This window comes from Hylaeus volcanicus, chromosome 2 (assembly GCF_026283585.1).
Source record: "Hylaeus volcanicus isolate JK05 chromosome 2, UHH_iyHylVolc1.0_haploid, whole genome shotgun sequence".
Classification (NCBI taxonomy): Eukaryota; Metazoa; Arthropoda; class Insecta; order Hymenoptera; family Colletidae; genus Hylaeus; species Hylaeus volcanicus.
In genome coordinates this window covers 18,565,826-18,582,624 of record NC_071977.1, presented here as the reverse complement: position 1 = coordinate 18,582,624, position 16,799 = coordinate 18,565,826, and the positions used below count along the sequence as shown (strand labels likewise).

Genomic DNA, 16,799 nt, shown 5'->3' with positions numbered 1-16,799 from the left:
ATTCATTGGTAACTTCAAAACAATTGGACGAACAAACATTTTCGAACACTTCGAGACTTCCTTCTAGTGTATATTAATACGAATTAAAATCTAGAATGGTTAAAACGGAATAAAATAAAAGATATTTAATGTAGATAAATGGAAAGACAATTTTAAGATTTTGAAATGTAATAACTTACCTTTGAAATTATGAGTAGTTCAAACATTTTAGTTTATTTATTAATTTAGCGTCTTCATTGTGTCCCTAAAAACAACTGTATATAAAAAATGAGCACGAAAGATATAACACACAATGTTCGCTATAACGAATAGACTGGAAAATAACATACTGGTAATTCTGAAAAAATTATTTCACTGATGGTTATAATTTTGTACCACTCAAATTAATTTTTAATATTAATAATATTACGAACACGTTTTGTGTGAGCTAAAATAACAATTTTTCTCGCATTATAAAAATGACAAAATTTAAATTAATAATGTAGCTAATTATTGTCTAATAAAATCGTGAGTCATGACATTAACCCTTGCAGTCTGAGAATTTTTCCTACAAAAATATATAAATGCTCTTAATTTAATTTTCATTCGTTCATTTCATTGACTTACTTTGTGTTACCATGAATAATACTTAAACTGAAATGTGATGCATATTATGTTCGACGTTGTAGCCACGCAAGTGGAGTGCAAAGGGTTAACACGAACGCCACGCGAGTGATTTCAATGCGTGGTAACAGTACCACTGCCTCGCAAAAAACCTATTCTGCAAGACCGTTAAAATCCAGTCTTGCATTATTATGTTATATTTAACATTTTACTGAGACAAAATATATTTATAAAAACTAACGATCTTTCTTTTATTTTTTTCTTGTTCCATTTGTATTTGTAAACTATGTATATATATCGTCATACCGAACAGGACGAAATATTTATTTTAAATATAATGAAATTATGTGCACAATAAGGACGTTTAATATTCATATTTATAGTTTATATAAACGCTATTCAATAAATAAAATAGCTTGTTTATAAACAACACTATTGTTCAAAAATCACAATTAATACATATCGATAGTAGGATTGAATCAAACTTCAAAAATGCAAATAATGACTTCAGAGCTACGTGAAATTATAGACAATTAACTATAGAAAAATATGTACAAATGTAAAAAGACATATTAGACGAATATTTAAATAATTCAGTTTAAACTGATCAATAATTTTTGAGAAAGGTTACTTCACTATCGAGCAAGATTTCGTGTAGCATGGACTCGTGACTAATATCGATGCTTTAACGAAAAGGCAATTTATGAACATAATGACAGATTTCTCTTACATCGTGAACATCAATCAGTGCCACTCTTCGTAGCTTCTTGCAGTACTTCATCATTCTACACCGTTACGACCCAACGCAAAATTAGACCGTGAATCCGGCGCGTTAATCTCGGCCGTTCGTCTGATTAATTGCGAAAGGGGGGTAGAACGGATCGGGTCGTCGTAATTAAGCACGTTTTCGTAGGCCAAAACGACCCCTTTTCTGTCGAGCATCGCGCAAAATCTTAATTGGATTCTGTCCTGAACAATCTAGCTATCTAGCAACTCGAACTGGTAGTAGAATCTTAATCCTTTCTAACCTAAAGTAGCACAACTAAACTGAAACTTTTGCATCGGTTACCATATTAATACTTTCTTTGACCTTTCATTACATTTCTTTTCTATTTAATCTCCTTCTTCAAATAAATATCGTTATAGATCTGTGTATCATTTTAAAAGAATCTATTAAGCCTAGAAATTAATTCTGTTCCTTTATATTCACATACATAAAAATACAGTTTAAATAGAAATATTTACTCATGAATTTGATACGTTACCACAGCCTTCCAAGTCCTCAGCCTAATTTCCATTACAAAGAATCTAAATACATAAACTATCTCAATTTTAAATTTCACCCATAGTCATTCTTCTAACAAATTACAAATCAACTTAAAAATTATTTTGGTTGGTTTTCCTTTATAAATAAATCATAAATTTATTCAAAAATCGCACAGAATTAATTTCTACAAGTACTATCTATCTCTTTAAAGTGGGGAGGACTTGGAATTCCCAAAATACCCATTTCCAGGCAACTATCTTTCGAATGATACCTATCTCGTTTATTTTAGAGCACGTACTCAATTCGATGTAGCTGTTATACAATTCTCCGTATATTATTTCGTATAATGTAGGTCGAATTGTAATGAGAATCATAACTACTATGTCGATCACCTTTGTCGAGCAGCACGCCTCCCCAACAACAAAGCGTTAATTGCGAGATCGTGGCAGAAGAAAGAATGTATCAGAACACCTGGCACGTTCGCGTTGGCCATAAATAAAGATACGTCGCATTGGGGCTGGCTGGGTAGGAACCAAGAAAACTTACATCGTCGTTCCATCTGTCTTCGAGGCTTATTAAATTTATTTCAAGCGTACAATCCCTGCCGTATGAGATCAGGATCTATTAAGCGAAACCGTTGAAGCGATTACGACCCTCCTTGGTCCTGACTAATGATTTCGAGATGCCAGAGTGATTAGACAGAATGAGAGACGAAGTTTCAATCGACATTGCATGATTCGTGTTACCTGAAGTGTCGACTATCAAGATGGTGCCTCAGATTCTGTAACAGTAAAGTGCTTTAGGTTAAATTGATAAACAAACAGAACATTTCGTAGAAAGTTTAATAGACTTCTATGTAGTAATATCAAGGCAATGTAGTATTAGGATATTATTAACTACATTTCAGAATAATAATAAAATCGTGTGTTAGAAAATTAAATTAAGATACGTTACTGCGAACTGCCAAGAAATTTAATTGAATTATGCAAACTATTATACAATGTGTGAAAGTATAACGTTACACTGATTTTGCATAAATATTTAGGCGTTAATGTTATCTATATTAAATTAAATATTATATGTCAGGTAACAGTTAGGAGATTGGAGCTTGTAGAATAAGGTGCAGTGAGTCCTCGACTTGCACAGATTTCTGTGTAAAGTGGATTGGATTAATACGATATATTGTTGGAAGAAGGAAAGATTATTTCTGAGTTAAAAAGTATCATGAGTGGAAGGGATAAAGTCGTGCAATTTGTCCTTACAAAAATGATTAACTGCAGACTTTAGAAAAGCTGATTGAAATGTCTGTATGGTTTGTATCTCCTTGCAACACTGATCTTTCTTTCTCCGTACAATAGATTTAATAAATAATCTTCCTTGCAAAAATGGGTGAAAGTTAAACAGATCCTTTGTCATAGAAATCGAAACTTCAACAGTAGAACGTCGATTAAAGAGAAGACTGATTATTGAAAGAAACAAGATAGGTCACTCTAACGTTAACTCTAAATTGTTCGATATTGTAACTGAATGAACACAATTTATAGCAGCTGTTCAAATTTCAATTTTTTTAGGAATTACATGAAAACTCAGAAAAAATATTAGTTGGACGTAAACGAGTTTAATGATTTTCGAAGAAAATTATATACTGGTAGATTTTCTGAAGAGTACTCAAAATTCAGGAACAAGAAAGATGTTAATATATAAAACTTCATTTACGATAAAATTATTAATCAATAACACAATACATCTATATTGTACCAAGCATCTTGTTTATTTCCAAACTTACCAAACATGGAAATTTTAGTTTAACAATTTAATTTCATATTACGATGAACAAAATACATTGTAAGTAAGACTTATTCTTTATTCTTTACAAATATTTTGCCTCCTCCTTAATTTCGATAATCGATCTTCTACTGCATTTAATATCTGAGCACATGGATATATATATACACACTCTGTATGCATACATAAATAGCAAACATAGGGATCTATAAATCTGCGTAACTCGAGGACGTACTATATTAATTTCGTAACGAAAACATCGAGTATCGCGATTCGAGGGAATGGCGTTCGATTCCTCGACGTTGGGGTGACAACGACCTTGAAGAAACGACCACCTGAAGCCACGAAGACAACTGCCAAGCGGCGATCCGAAGCATCTGTCAAGGGGTATCGAAAAAGAACGCGGTGATTCATCCCGACGGAGGTTCTTTTCCGTGGCTCACCTTCGTCTTCGATCCTCGAGACCCACCCCCACCGAGACTCGTCGACGTCGTCGTTCGTCAGTCTCAGAAGGGAGCAGGCCGACCAAGCCGACTATTTCGGCCGTCCCAGCTGCCAGTGATTCAACCATGCCAGAAATAATACGGCGGAGCGCGTGTCAGCGCACTCTGAAAGGCGGGAAGAAATTATTTCTGGTAAATCCGCAGCTCGACTCTCCGCGCAAACCAAGTTTCGAGGGAACTCTCGAGCAGACATGGGCAGTATTTTATTCGAATCTCAAATGACGAATGAAAAATACAACGATATATTCGCATTTGTTCAATCCTTTGTTTTATTTATTATTCTTCTGAATTTCATATTTGAAGATTTTTATTTACATCAATTCTACTCAATCCGAGCCATGATTAGATTCTGTTAAAGATTAGTTACATATAGTAGCATCGAGTCTTTAGTCTTGAGTCATTAACAACTCTGTTACGTTATATAGTTTTTGAAAAATTAGTTTTCTTAATTATTTTTCAAAAATGTAATACTTTGAGACGTTTGAATTATACTGTCTACGGGTAGAATTAATACAACAGTGCAATTTTTAAGTAGGTAAATAGTTGCAACTAGATGATGCAGTTTTACTGGTCGAGTCAATAATAATGTAGATTGCAACTGAATTGTTTATCTTCAATTATTTATTCGAAATTTTGTACCTCGATGAAAATTTTGCCCATTTCTACTTGGAGTATCACGTTTACCCTTTATTGCATATGTAAGACAAAAAATAAAAACGTTTCTGTAAATTTCATTCAAAAAATTGTATAATTTCATCCAATATTTCTACAAATTTAGCCATTGTTAGTAATAATAATTTTATTTAATAAAAATAATCCTCACTACTGTTCAGAGTGAGAATTATATACTTCACAGATGTATGAATAATCTAAAAATAATTTCTCCTTGATAAATTAAATAAATTTCATGCAATAAAGGGTACCCCTCGAACTCACGGATTTCTCTGCACCTTGTAAACATTTCTGTATTATTATTTCAATTATTCCCACACAACCTCTTAAAAACTTCAAAGAGTACAAAAATCTATTTTCAATCTTATTTGTACCCCAGTTAAATTAATGCCATCGAAATGCAATTTATTTGAAATAGAACACAGTTGTTGCAATTATTGTAATTCCCAAATCCCACGAAATTCGAAAAACAGTCTTGGAGGGCACGTCGTTTATAATAATTGTAATTAGTCACCCATCGTTAAATTAATTGTTCAAACGAAAACACATGAATCACTGGCAGCTGAAGAAGAAGAAGAAGAAGAAATGAAGGAGACAACAGTGCCTGAAAGGAGAAAAATTGGGACAAATTAGAATTGAAAGGGGGAAGAAGAAGGTCAGGGACAACCACGTTTGGCTAAACGTTGTCTGGCGATTTTATTTTTATTTCTGTACATGACCACTCCAATCGTCCGTGAATCATCCAATAAAATTTGTGTGTCATCCTCGAGAACGACGTGTATCACTGTTTCTGTGTCATACGCACACCTGAGTAACGGGACCAAGTACAATAAACAACGCCTCGTTCTAGACAATACATGAATCATTCCTCTTAAAAAAAGAAATTCTACTCATACGATATTGCGTTACATTTGCGTACGGGGTCCCGTAGCTCGGTGAACAATCGCACCTTGTTATAAACCGTAATTGCGTCGAACCCTCGTTTTGTACAATTATAAAGTAACTATATATTCACTCCTGCGCACGAATCGCGAGATTCCACGCTGAATTTCGCCCGGCGAAACTGTCACTGATCGCTTTCTGCGTGAAATTCCGCACCGTAGACACCGCGAAGAACTCACCGTAAGAGCACGAATCGAAACACCACCTTCGCGACGCTCCGTGCCGCTCAGAAGTTGGACGTGTCCAGTTCAAACGCGGCTGCACTTCCATCGAACCGGGTTCGAAACGAGTTTCAAACGAACGGATCCGATCGAAGGCAGCCCCAACTGTCAACCAACATTGTTTCACTTTGTTTCACTGGCACGACCAAGACGCAAACACTTCACCAGAGCGACCGTAGCACGAAATAAAGCAGTGTCGCTGAGAAAATCGTAGAAAGAAGTAGAGTCGAAGCGGCAGGGCGAGATGAAACACGTTTTATCCCGAGACTGGTCCTCGTAGCTCGCTCTTCGTCTTCGGCTTCCAGTGGATGACTATTAAGGCTAGACTAAGCTTGGGGTAGAGGTGTGCGTGGTGTGGCGTCAGGCACAAGTTTCCCCACCACGGTTTCTTCGGCGTCGGGACGTTCGGTTACCCGGTGCATGCATCACCGTTACCCCCTCCCACGTCGCCCTGTCGTTCGGGTTTTTGCATTTTGAGTGGGAAACTACCACACGGCTACCACCGCCGTCACCTCGTTCTCTAGAATAATGACCTGCCCGTGGTTAATAGCAAGCTCGCGGAATGCTAGATGGGGCTTCCGCGTTGCACGTCGCAACGGAGAACGTCCATCACGAAGGACTCCGAGGATGTGCTTTGGAGAACTTTCGTGGTCGATCCAGGGATAAGAGTATTTCAATTATTTGACTTTGGAATATTTTCTGGGCATTAGGATATGGGTTAGAAATTTTAATATTTGTGTAATTGGATATTGGTATTGGAATATTATTATTCAAATAGAATACTTTGAATATTTTTGATTCAATATCACTATTCCAGTGGCACTATTTTAGGTTTCTATTGGATTATCGTTAGTTCGATACCAGTATTTGAATGCTATTACTTGAATAATACTGTTTGAATATTTATACAGTGGGTGTAGAATGTATTCGTACACCGATCAATTTCCCCCCAAAATTTGGAGGAAATTGTAGTTTCTTAACTTCTTTTTTTATAATCAATGATATATTACATATTCTTGGAAATCTATAAGATAGATATAGATAGATATAGTCCAAACAACATTTGCTAGTTAATATAATTTGTGAAATTAACAAAAAAATGCGAAAAGTCGGTAAAAGTATAGAAGCAATAAGTTTTTGTACAATTCTTATGACGATCCATTTATAGTAGAGTTTGTAACGTAAACACATTAGTTTATTGCTACGTACGAATTAGAAAACATCAAATTTCCAGGAAAGTACTTTTACAGATGGCTCTAATAGTGAAATGGAAAAAGATCCCACTTCGAATAACTAATAATTCAGTTAATTTAATGCTTAGAAGAGTTACAATGATTATAAAATCAAAAGGAAATCCCACGAAGAAAGTATTATATACTTATAAATTAATGTAAATTTCTTTTTTTTTTTTAAATTAACTCTTAAAAATTAAACAGTTGTGCGGTAATAACATATATATTAAATATATATAAATTAATGTTATATAAATTAATGTAAATTTCTTCTTTTTTTTAATGAAATCTTAAAAATTAAACAGTTGTGCGAATACTTATTGCTTCAGTATTTTTATCGATTAATTGTCTTTTTCCTGTTAATTTCACAACTTACATAAATAGCTATTTTTTTTCTTTGTACTCTATCTATTCTAGAGATTTCCGAGAATATGTAGGATGTCATTGTTTATAAAAAATAAGTTAATAAAGTACAATTTTACATAGTTTTTTTGGAAATTGATTGGTGTACGAATACTTTCTACACCCACTGTACTTGATTATCTGTGTTCGAATATTATTATTCCAATATTACCATTCGAATATTGATATTTAAATATCTCTGTTTAATTATTATTATTTCAATATTAACATTCAAATACCAATATTCGAATATCGTTATTTAAATATTACTATTCAAATATGACCATTCGAATGTCATTATTGAATTACTCTCGAATTATCATTATTGTGATATTACTATTCGAACATTATTTTTGAAATCTTACTATTCAACTATTAGTATTCGAATACTTTATTAGCATAATACCGATCGACTATCAGTATTCGAATATCACTATTTCAATATTTCCATTTAAGTATTAATATTCAAGTATCATTGAATATTATAATTTGAATATTAGATGTCGAATAACATTCCTCGAATACTACTATATTCAAATATTCAGAATTTATTTATAGTATTCGAATACTTACAAAATATTCGAATATCAAATTGTTTGAATAATTCTATCCCACGATAGCAGTTTTATTGCATACAGCTACAATAATCCTACATTTATTTATTAAGAATGTCCCCAACAACAAAATACTCAAGGGATTTTTTATGAATTTCAAAACAAAATACCAACGATAATATCTTTTTAAACTTTGCACATGTATTTATACACATCTTAAAGAAATAGTAATTTATATAGGAAACATGTATAAAAATTCATACAAAGTATATATTCATATGAATGATAAAAGAAATTCATTAAGAGACAAGTGTCTAAATCCTCGATCAAAGACGTTCGTAAGACATAAAAATAAAAATGTAGTCTGAAAAGTTTAATAAAAAATCTGAATACTAAGTATTATTAATAATCAGATAAAATTGTATCGTTGTTTGTAAGTCTTAATAGATTCGATAGTACAAAGGATAAGAATGTACCTTCATTCCAGTATTATACATACTTTGGAGGCGGTGATTAACGCGATAGATTTAAAAATACATTTGAAAAAACACAACGGTGAAAATTTTCTTTTGGTTTCTGCCCCCCTGATGACGAATCTTCTGTTTTTCGTCGTGTTTAAAAATAAAGTCACGCGAGGTTAAGACGAGTGTTCAACGCTTTCGTTGATGTTACGCCCGTAACCTCCCGCTGAGAATAAACAAAAAAAAAAGAAAGAAAGAAATGCACACATCTGCGCAAAGCCTTTCAGCACCCGAGATTGGATTAATCCCGTCTCACCGTATATAGATGAAAATTACCATGCCACGTCATCTCTTCCCGATTGAGAAATATCATTCATCCAAATAAATAACCTTCGCGATCTCAGACGAAAATTATTAAAATAATAATTGTGATCTCACGATTGTTTTCATTTCTAAATTTAATACGCTTATTAGTCTTAACGGACAAACAATAAATGTCTTCGACCCTGAGGATTTGGGCTCTTTTCAAATTTCACAAGATCAACGACGATAACCATGAATTTCCCAATAATAACAAAAATTAGGAAAAAGATCAATAATGCTTTAATGGTAGAGGGGGATGAGGAAACGCAAAACATTCTTTGAATAATAGGGATGGAATGCAAAATTGCTCTATCAAAATTAATTAATTAGGAAATTGTTAAGGCAAGGTATATCCTTTTTCTACTTTATTTATTTTAATTTTGTTTCTGTCCTAATAATATTAATCCTCTTTAAAAGACGAAACTCTTACAAAAAACTAAAGCTATAAAAATGTTTGGAGAGATATACATAGCAGAACAATAATATAATTAATTTCGAAATGTCTAAGAAAGTGGTTCAACAAAGCAACAGAAGGTATAACAATAAATTGAAAAATAATTTGGATAAGCTAAAATGAAATAACTAGAAAACAGCTTAATTGCACAAGAAAATACATTTTCTTTATTAATTATATAATTAAAAATATGTATTATAAAAATAACCTTAACTAATTATGTTATTATGCTAATATCCAAGTCTTTGTAAACACTTTTATATTTTTAGTTTCTTGTCAGACCTTGTTTGTTTCCTGAAGGGAACCTGCGCGATTGGGCCAAAACATTGAGAAATCAAAACAAATATATTCCCTTCTGTATTGCTCAAAGACCAACAAAACCTAAATGTTATAACTAATTTGATATCTTCAGCTAAAAACAAATAACATTGTCTTCGTGTATTAAAATGTTTAAATAATACATTATGTAGAATGTAGTTTACTAAAATTTAAATGACAAGAAAATTAAGATAAATGAACTTCTAAATAAACTACTGTGTTAAATCGTCGATTACAGCAAACCAATGTTTTTCTACCGTAGTCATTTAAAAATAGTACATATTATTTCTATACGACAGGAACAATATTTGTGAATCCACCGAAATTGACGTAATTACATCGACTGCAATTTATTTTTGACAGAAATCGTCATATTTGTTTAAGGTTATCATTTGCCATCGCTCCCGAAGGCCAACCTATTTGGCGATTTGCCTTGATTTCTCTTTTGCAAGGTTGATTTGGCCCGGCTCCACAAACCTTCCATCCAAAATTGCGAAACATAAATTTTCAAGTGCGTTTACACGTATTCAAGTGGGAGAGGAAAATTTATAGTGTACATAGATATTGTTGTGCTCTCGACGGCTCATGAGCAATCAGCTGCTGAGTGGTCTGTCTGTTGTAAACAATTCCTCGTTGGAAAATGATGCATTGTTCACATGCGCTCGTGCGTGGTTCGCCAAGGGACATCCCATTTCTTACTGCATCATTTCCCGTTTTTGATCTACGGAAATAAATTTTAATTTGTCCCCTGGCTCAAATCGCAGATGTCCGTGAGGTAGCTCTGAGCAAGTAGCAAATATGCTCTGTTAGGTGCAGGGAGATGGTAGATGCGTAGGGCAATGGCTGGTTGTGATCAGAAATGTAACTACAGTGGGTGTAGAAAGTATTCGTACACCAATCAATTTCCAAAAAAACTATGTAAAATTGTACTTTATTAATTTATTTTTTATAAACAATGACATCCTACATATTCTCGGAAATCTCTAGAATAGATAGAGTACAAAGAAAAAAAATAGCTATTTATGTAAGTTGCGAAATTAACAGGAAAAAGAATTAATCGATAGAAATACTGAAGCAATAAGTATTCGCACAACTGTTTAATTTTTAAGACTTCATTAAAAAAAAGAAGAAATTTACATTAATTTATATAACATTAATTTATATATATTTAATATATATGTTATTACCGCACAACTGTTTAATTTTTAAGAGTTAATTTAAAAAAAAAAAAGAAATTTACATTAATTTATAAGTATATAATACTTTCTTCGTGGGATTTCCTTTTGATTTTATAATCATTGTAACTCTTCTAAGCATTAAATTAACTGAATTATTAGTTATTCGAAGTGGGATCTTTTTCCATTTCACTATTAGAGCCATCTGTAAAAGTACTTTCCTGGAAATTTGATGTTTTCTAATTCGTACGTAGCAATAAACTAATGTGTTTACGTTACAAACTCTACTATAAATGGTTCGTCATAAGAATCGTACAAAAACGTATTGCTTCTATACTTTTACCGACTTTTCGCATTTTTTTGTTAATTTCACAAATTATATTAACTAGCAAATGTTGTTTGGACTACATCTATCTTAGAGATTTCCGAGAATATGTAAAATGTCATTGATTGTAAGAAAAGAAGTAAAGAAACTACAATTCCACACAAAAGTTTTTTAGGAAATTGATCGGTGTACGAATACATTCTACACCCACTGTAGGTATTTTTGTGTTTGAGGCAACGATGGATTATTTTAACTTCTTCAGACCTGGTGTAGATTGTAATTTGAGAATTAAGTTAATTAAACTCTACTTAAAAGTTCGTTTAATCTAGCAATGTTTCATAAACTAAAACTATAGGACTACAGTATATATCTTTAATAAATAATTATTAAAAATATACGTCCCTGGAAAGTGTTCGCATTTGGCATCTCATTGAGATACTACATACGTGGGACTATTGTTTTTGATGTTCGAGTACAACAAATTAACACATGTTTTAGGCAAATAACTTTCAATTATGTAAGTCTTTCTATTTTACGAATAAGGCCGTAGACTTCAAACTGGTTTATAATAGTTGTGGTATTAAAATTACACTTTTGCTTTAGCTTAACATTTCTGCTTTATACAAATTTTTCTCTTATTTATTTCTTTATTATATTCATTGATCAGCTATAAATTCAAAGTCTAGTGGTAACATTTTTCCACAACACTTAAGAGAATATTTCACATTATAATTAAAATAGCAAAACAATAAATAACATGAACTTATGAAATGTCCTAATATATTTTTCGTATTTTTAATTTTTCTATTATCTTAGTTAAAAATTTCCCCAACCTTGTCTCAGTAATTACGAATATTATTTACTCAATTAATTTTACGTACCAGCCGCCAATTCCCGCATTTTACAGCACGTTTTGAAGCTTTCTTTGCGGTGTGACGATTGCCAGCCTGAAAAATAATGTAAAATCACTCTGATGCGTATGCAATTACAGAAAGGAAAGGAGGTTATTACGAAGTTCCTGTTGAAGCAGGACCAGGAGCGAAAACCGGCGTGAAACCATCGTTAGGTTCGGGAACAGGAGGCAAGGACATAGTCCTAGAACAGTTGCCTTTGGATGAGAATGGATTGCCACTCGAAATACCGTTTAAACCTGGAGATGAATCATTGCCTTGGAGGAAAGGACGCGTGCATCATCAACCTCTACCTGGCGATGTAACGCCATGGCGAAGAGGGAAACCAAAGTCTCGCGACACTTCTTTGGACAAACTGCAGGCTACCGAGGGCCAAGTGAAACCTTGGACCGAGGAAGCTGTAGTATTGAAAAAAACACCTCAGGTACCTCGGGAATTACCGAAAGAAAAATTAGAAGACGTTGAATTAAGACCAGCGAAAATTGAGAAGAAAGAGATCAGAAGATCGAGTCTCGAAGCTGTCGACTTGAAACCTGTCACAAGAGACACAACGAAGGATGTTAGAACAGAGGACAAGGTTACTCGTCGCGAAGAGACCACTGACGAGATTTATACTGAAGAAGAAGACTCGAGGTTCTTGAAGACTTCTAGAAAAGTGGACGAATCCGTTCAGAGGAAGAAGGACGAGCCCAAGCCCTGGACGGAAGAGAAGGTTACGTTGAAAAAATCGAAGCCAGAAAAGAAAGAGATTCCAAAGGAAACTTTAGAATCCGTGGAATTGAAACCTTCGAAAATTGAAAGGAAGGAAATCAGGAAATCGAGCCTGGAACAGGTGGACTTGAAACCAGTTCCAACGACTGTAACGGAGAAAGTAACCGATGATACAGTTACTCAAAAGTCTGAGTATCTTGAACAAGAAGATACATCGTTGTTGGACGTGTCTAGGACTGAAGAACTGAAGAAACTGAGAAAAGAGAAAATCGAGGAGAAAACTGAACAGGCTAAGCCTTGGACGGAGGAAAGGATAACTCTGAAGAAATCCAAACCTGTCAGAAAAGAAGTTGAAAAGGAATCGATAGAAACTGTCGAATTGAAACCATCTAAAATTGGCAAAACTTCAATTAGGAAACCAAGTCTGGAACAGGTGGATTTGAAACCAGTTTCCAAAACAGTTACAGACGAAACCATCACTCAAAAGACTGAGTACCTCGAACAAGAAGATACGTCGTTGCTGGACGTGTCCAAAACTGAAGAAGTGAAGAAAGTCACGAAAGAGAAGGTTGAGGAGAAACCTGAAGAGGCTAAACCTTGGACAGAGGAAAGGATCAGCCTGAAGAAATCCAAACCTATCAGGAAAGAAGTCGAAAAAGAATCGATAGAGACTGTCGAATTGAAACCGTCTAAGATTGGCAAAACTCCAATTCAAAAACCAAGTCTGGAACAGGTGGATTTGAAACCAGTTCCCAAGACAGTGCCCGAGAAAGTAACCGATGAAACCATAACTCAAAAGACTGAGTACCTCGAACAGGAAGATACGTCGTTGCTGGACGTGTCCAGGACCGAAAAAGTGAAGAAAGCGACTAAAGAGAAGGTCGAGGAGAAACCTGAGGAGGCTAAACCTTGGACAGAGGAAAAGATCACTCTGAAGAAATCCAAACCTATCAGGAAAGAAGTTGAGAAGGAATCGATAGAGACTGTGGAACTAAAGCCATCTAAAATCGAGAAGCTACCAGTGCGAAAGACAAGTTTAGAGAAAGTGGATCTTAAATCTTTGACGAAAGAAACTAAGGAGACGACTGTGAAAGAGATAACACAGAAGACTGATTACTTGGAAGAAGAAGACACAACGTTACTCGAAGTTTCTACTGATGAACAAGTGAAGAAAACGAGAAAGGAATCGATTTCAGTTGAGAAAGTCGAACAACAGAAACCCTGGACAGAAGAAAGGATAACTCTGAAGAAGACCAAGCCAGAGAAGAAGGAAACTCCTAAGGAGGCGCTTGAGACTGTTGAATTGAAACCTTCGAGACCAGAGAAATCGGAAATAAGGAAACCAAGCCTCGAACGCGTGGATTTGAAACCTCTTCCGAAGGAAGAGCCACAGAAACCGAAAGGAAAAGACGTGTACACAGAAGAAGATGACACGACCCTTCTTCAAGTAACATCTGACGAAACTCTTCGTGTTGACAAGAAGATCAAACGGAAAGACGAAGTTGTTGAGAAGAAACCAGAACCCAAACCATGGACCGAGGAAAGAGTAACTCTGAAGAGAGCGAAAGTCGAGCAAAAGGAAGTCCAGAAAGAAGTTCTTGAAGAGATAACACTGAAACCAACCAAAACAGAGAAAAAGGAAGTAAAGAAAGAAACTCTGGAGACGGTAGACTTGAAGGAAGTCACCGATAAAAAGAAGTTCGTCGAAGAAGAAGATACGAAGCTTCTAAGGATCGACAAAGATGAAAAGATCGAAGAGAAACAAACCGACAAAGTAGCAACTTGGAGGAGAGGAAGGGAACCGAAGGAAGAAGCTCCGTATCACGAAGAAGAAGACAAAACGATACTCGACGTCACGAAAGATGTCAAAGAGAAGCAACTACAGAAGGAAGTGCCAGTACCTTGGGCAAGGGGAAAGAAGAAACCAACCGACAAGATGCCCTATCGAGAAGAGGAAGACACTACTCTTCTCGATCTCGAAAAGACTGAAAAAACGACTGAAAAGCAGGCGAAGGAAGAAGTACCCGTTCCGTGGGTGCGGGGAAAGAAAAAGAAAGAAGAGAAACCGGAATTAATTCCAGAAAAGGCGCAGCCCGAAGAGGTGCCCGAAGAAGAAAAACCAACAGAAACAACGCAAGTTCCTTGGCTTCGAGATAAGAAAGTGCCGCGAAAAATTCTTGAGAAGAAGGAGGAACCGGTTGAAGATATTAAATCGGTGATGCTGAAGCCGGTCAGGCGGGAACGCGCGCCCGAAGAGAAAGAGAAACCGGAAGAAGTGACTCTGAAGCCTGTAAAACGCATTCCACGTGAAGAAGAAGAGAAGGAGGAGGTACAACTGAAACCCATTCCGAAACGTAAGCCTGAAGAGAAAGCACCCGAAGAGGTTAAATTGAAACCATTCCAAAAACCGAAGCCTGAAGAGGAGGAACGCGAGAAGCCAGAATTGAAGCCATTCGAGAGACGCAAACTGGAAGGTCCAGAACAGGAGAAGGTGCAGTTGAAACCATTCAAACGCGAGAAACCAGAAGAAGAGGAGACGCTGGTTCCACGAAAAATTCCAGAGAAACCGGAAGAAGAACAGCCAGTACAAGTTGAACAGGCGACCTGGCGCCGAAAACAGAAACCAAAGAAGCCTTTAATACCCGAAGCTGAGAAACCTGTCGAGAAAGACGAAGAAAGACCAGTCGAGAAGGCACCTGAAGAAGAAAAGATAGTGGAAGACAAAGTAATAATGAAAAGGGAGGAGGAAACGATCGAAGATTTCAAATCGCTTGCTCTAAAACCAGTCAAACGCGGTAAGAGGCCTGAAGAAAAGGAAGAAAAGGAAGAGATCACGTTAAAACCTGTCAAACGTCTTTCCAAGGAAGAAGAAACGAAGGAAGAGGTTGCTTTGAAACCAATAAAGAAAGAGAAACCGGAAGAAGAGAAACCAGAAGTAAAATTGAAACCTTTCAAGAGATTGGATAAACCAGAAGAAGAGAAACCTGAAGAGGTGACTCTAAAACCAGTTAAACGGCTTCCTAAGGAAGAAGAAACAAAGGAGGAAGTTACTTTGAAACCAATAAAGAAAGAAAAGCCGGAAGAAGAAAAACCAGAAATAAAATTGAAACCTTTCAGGCGATTGGAGAAACCAGAGGAAGAAAAACCTGAAGAAGTAACCTTGAAACCTGTAAGACGTTTTCCAAAAGAAGAAGAAAAGAAGGAAGAAATTAAGTTGAAGCCTGTAGAAAGGGCGAAGCCTGAACAGAAAGAAGTGAAACCATTAGAACCGGAAATGGCGCCTAAACTTCCCGAAGAAGAAAAACCAGCCAAAGTGTCAGAAATGCCATGGCGTCGTGGTAAAAAGAAACCTTTTGAACAACCAGTTTTAGAAGTCACGACTGAAGAAAAGAAAGTTGAAGAAGAACCGACTGAAGTAAGTTGGCGTAAGCCACGAAAAGAAAAGGTTGTGAAAGAAGTACAGAAAGAGGAACAGGTTGAAGATATTTCTTCTGTTGTACTGAAACCAACGAGACGAGGTAAGATACTGGAAGAAAAAGTCGAGAAAGAGGAAGTGGTCCTAAAACCAGTAAAGAAATTACTAAAGGAGGAAGAGACAGCTGAAGAAGTGACACTGAAACCTGTGAAAGTGGAAAAACCTGAGACGATCGAGAATGGAGAAGTTCAGGAAGAAAAAACTGAACTGCCATGGAGACGTAGTAAGAAACCAGCGAAGAAAATAGTGCCACAGGAAGAAGTTAAACCCAAAGAAACACCAATGCCTGAAGAAAAGGTTAATGAAAAAATAAGTTTGAAACCAATAAAGAAAGAAAAGGCTGAAGAAGAGAAACCAGAAGTTAAATTAAAACCAGTCAGAAGAATAGAAAGACCGGAGGAAGAAAAGCCAGAAGAAGTAACCTT

The 16,799-nt window shown here is 35.4% G+C and overlaps 1 long non-coding RNA gene and 1 pseudogene across 1 annotated transcript; one reads left to right on the top strand and one right to left on the bottom strand.

Moving 5' to 3' along the window:
- LOC128873013 (titin-like) overlaps positions 1–16,799 on the top strand; it is a 145,364-nt pseudogene that overhangs the window by 74,548 nt on the left and 54,017 nt on the right.
- LOC128873018 (uncharacterized) lies at positions 255–12,262 on the bottom strand. The gene is made up of 3 exons (XR_008456296.1): positions 3,133–12,262; positions 2,617–2,651; positions 255–2,491 (listed from the first exon to the last, which is right to left on the bottom strand). It is a non-coding gene; the product is annotated as an uncharacterized LOC128873018 (long non-coding RNA).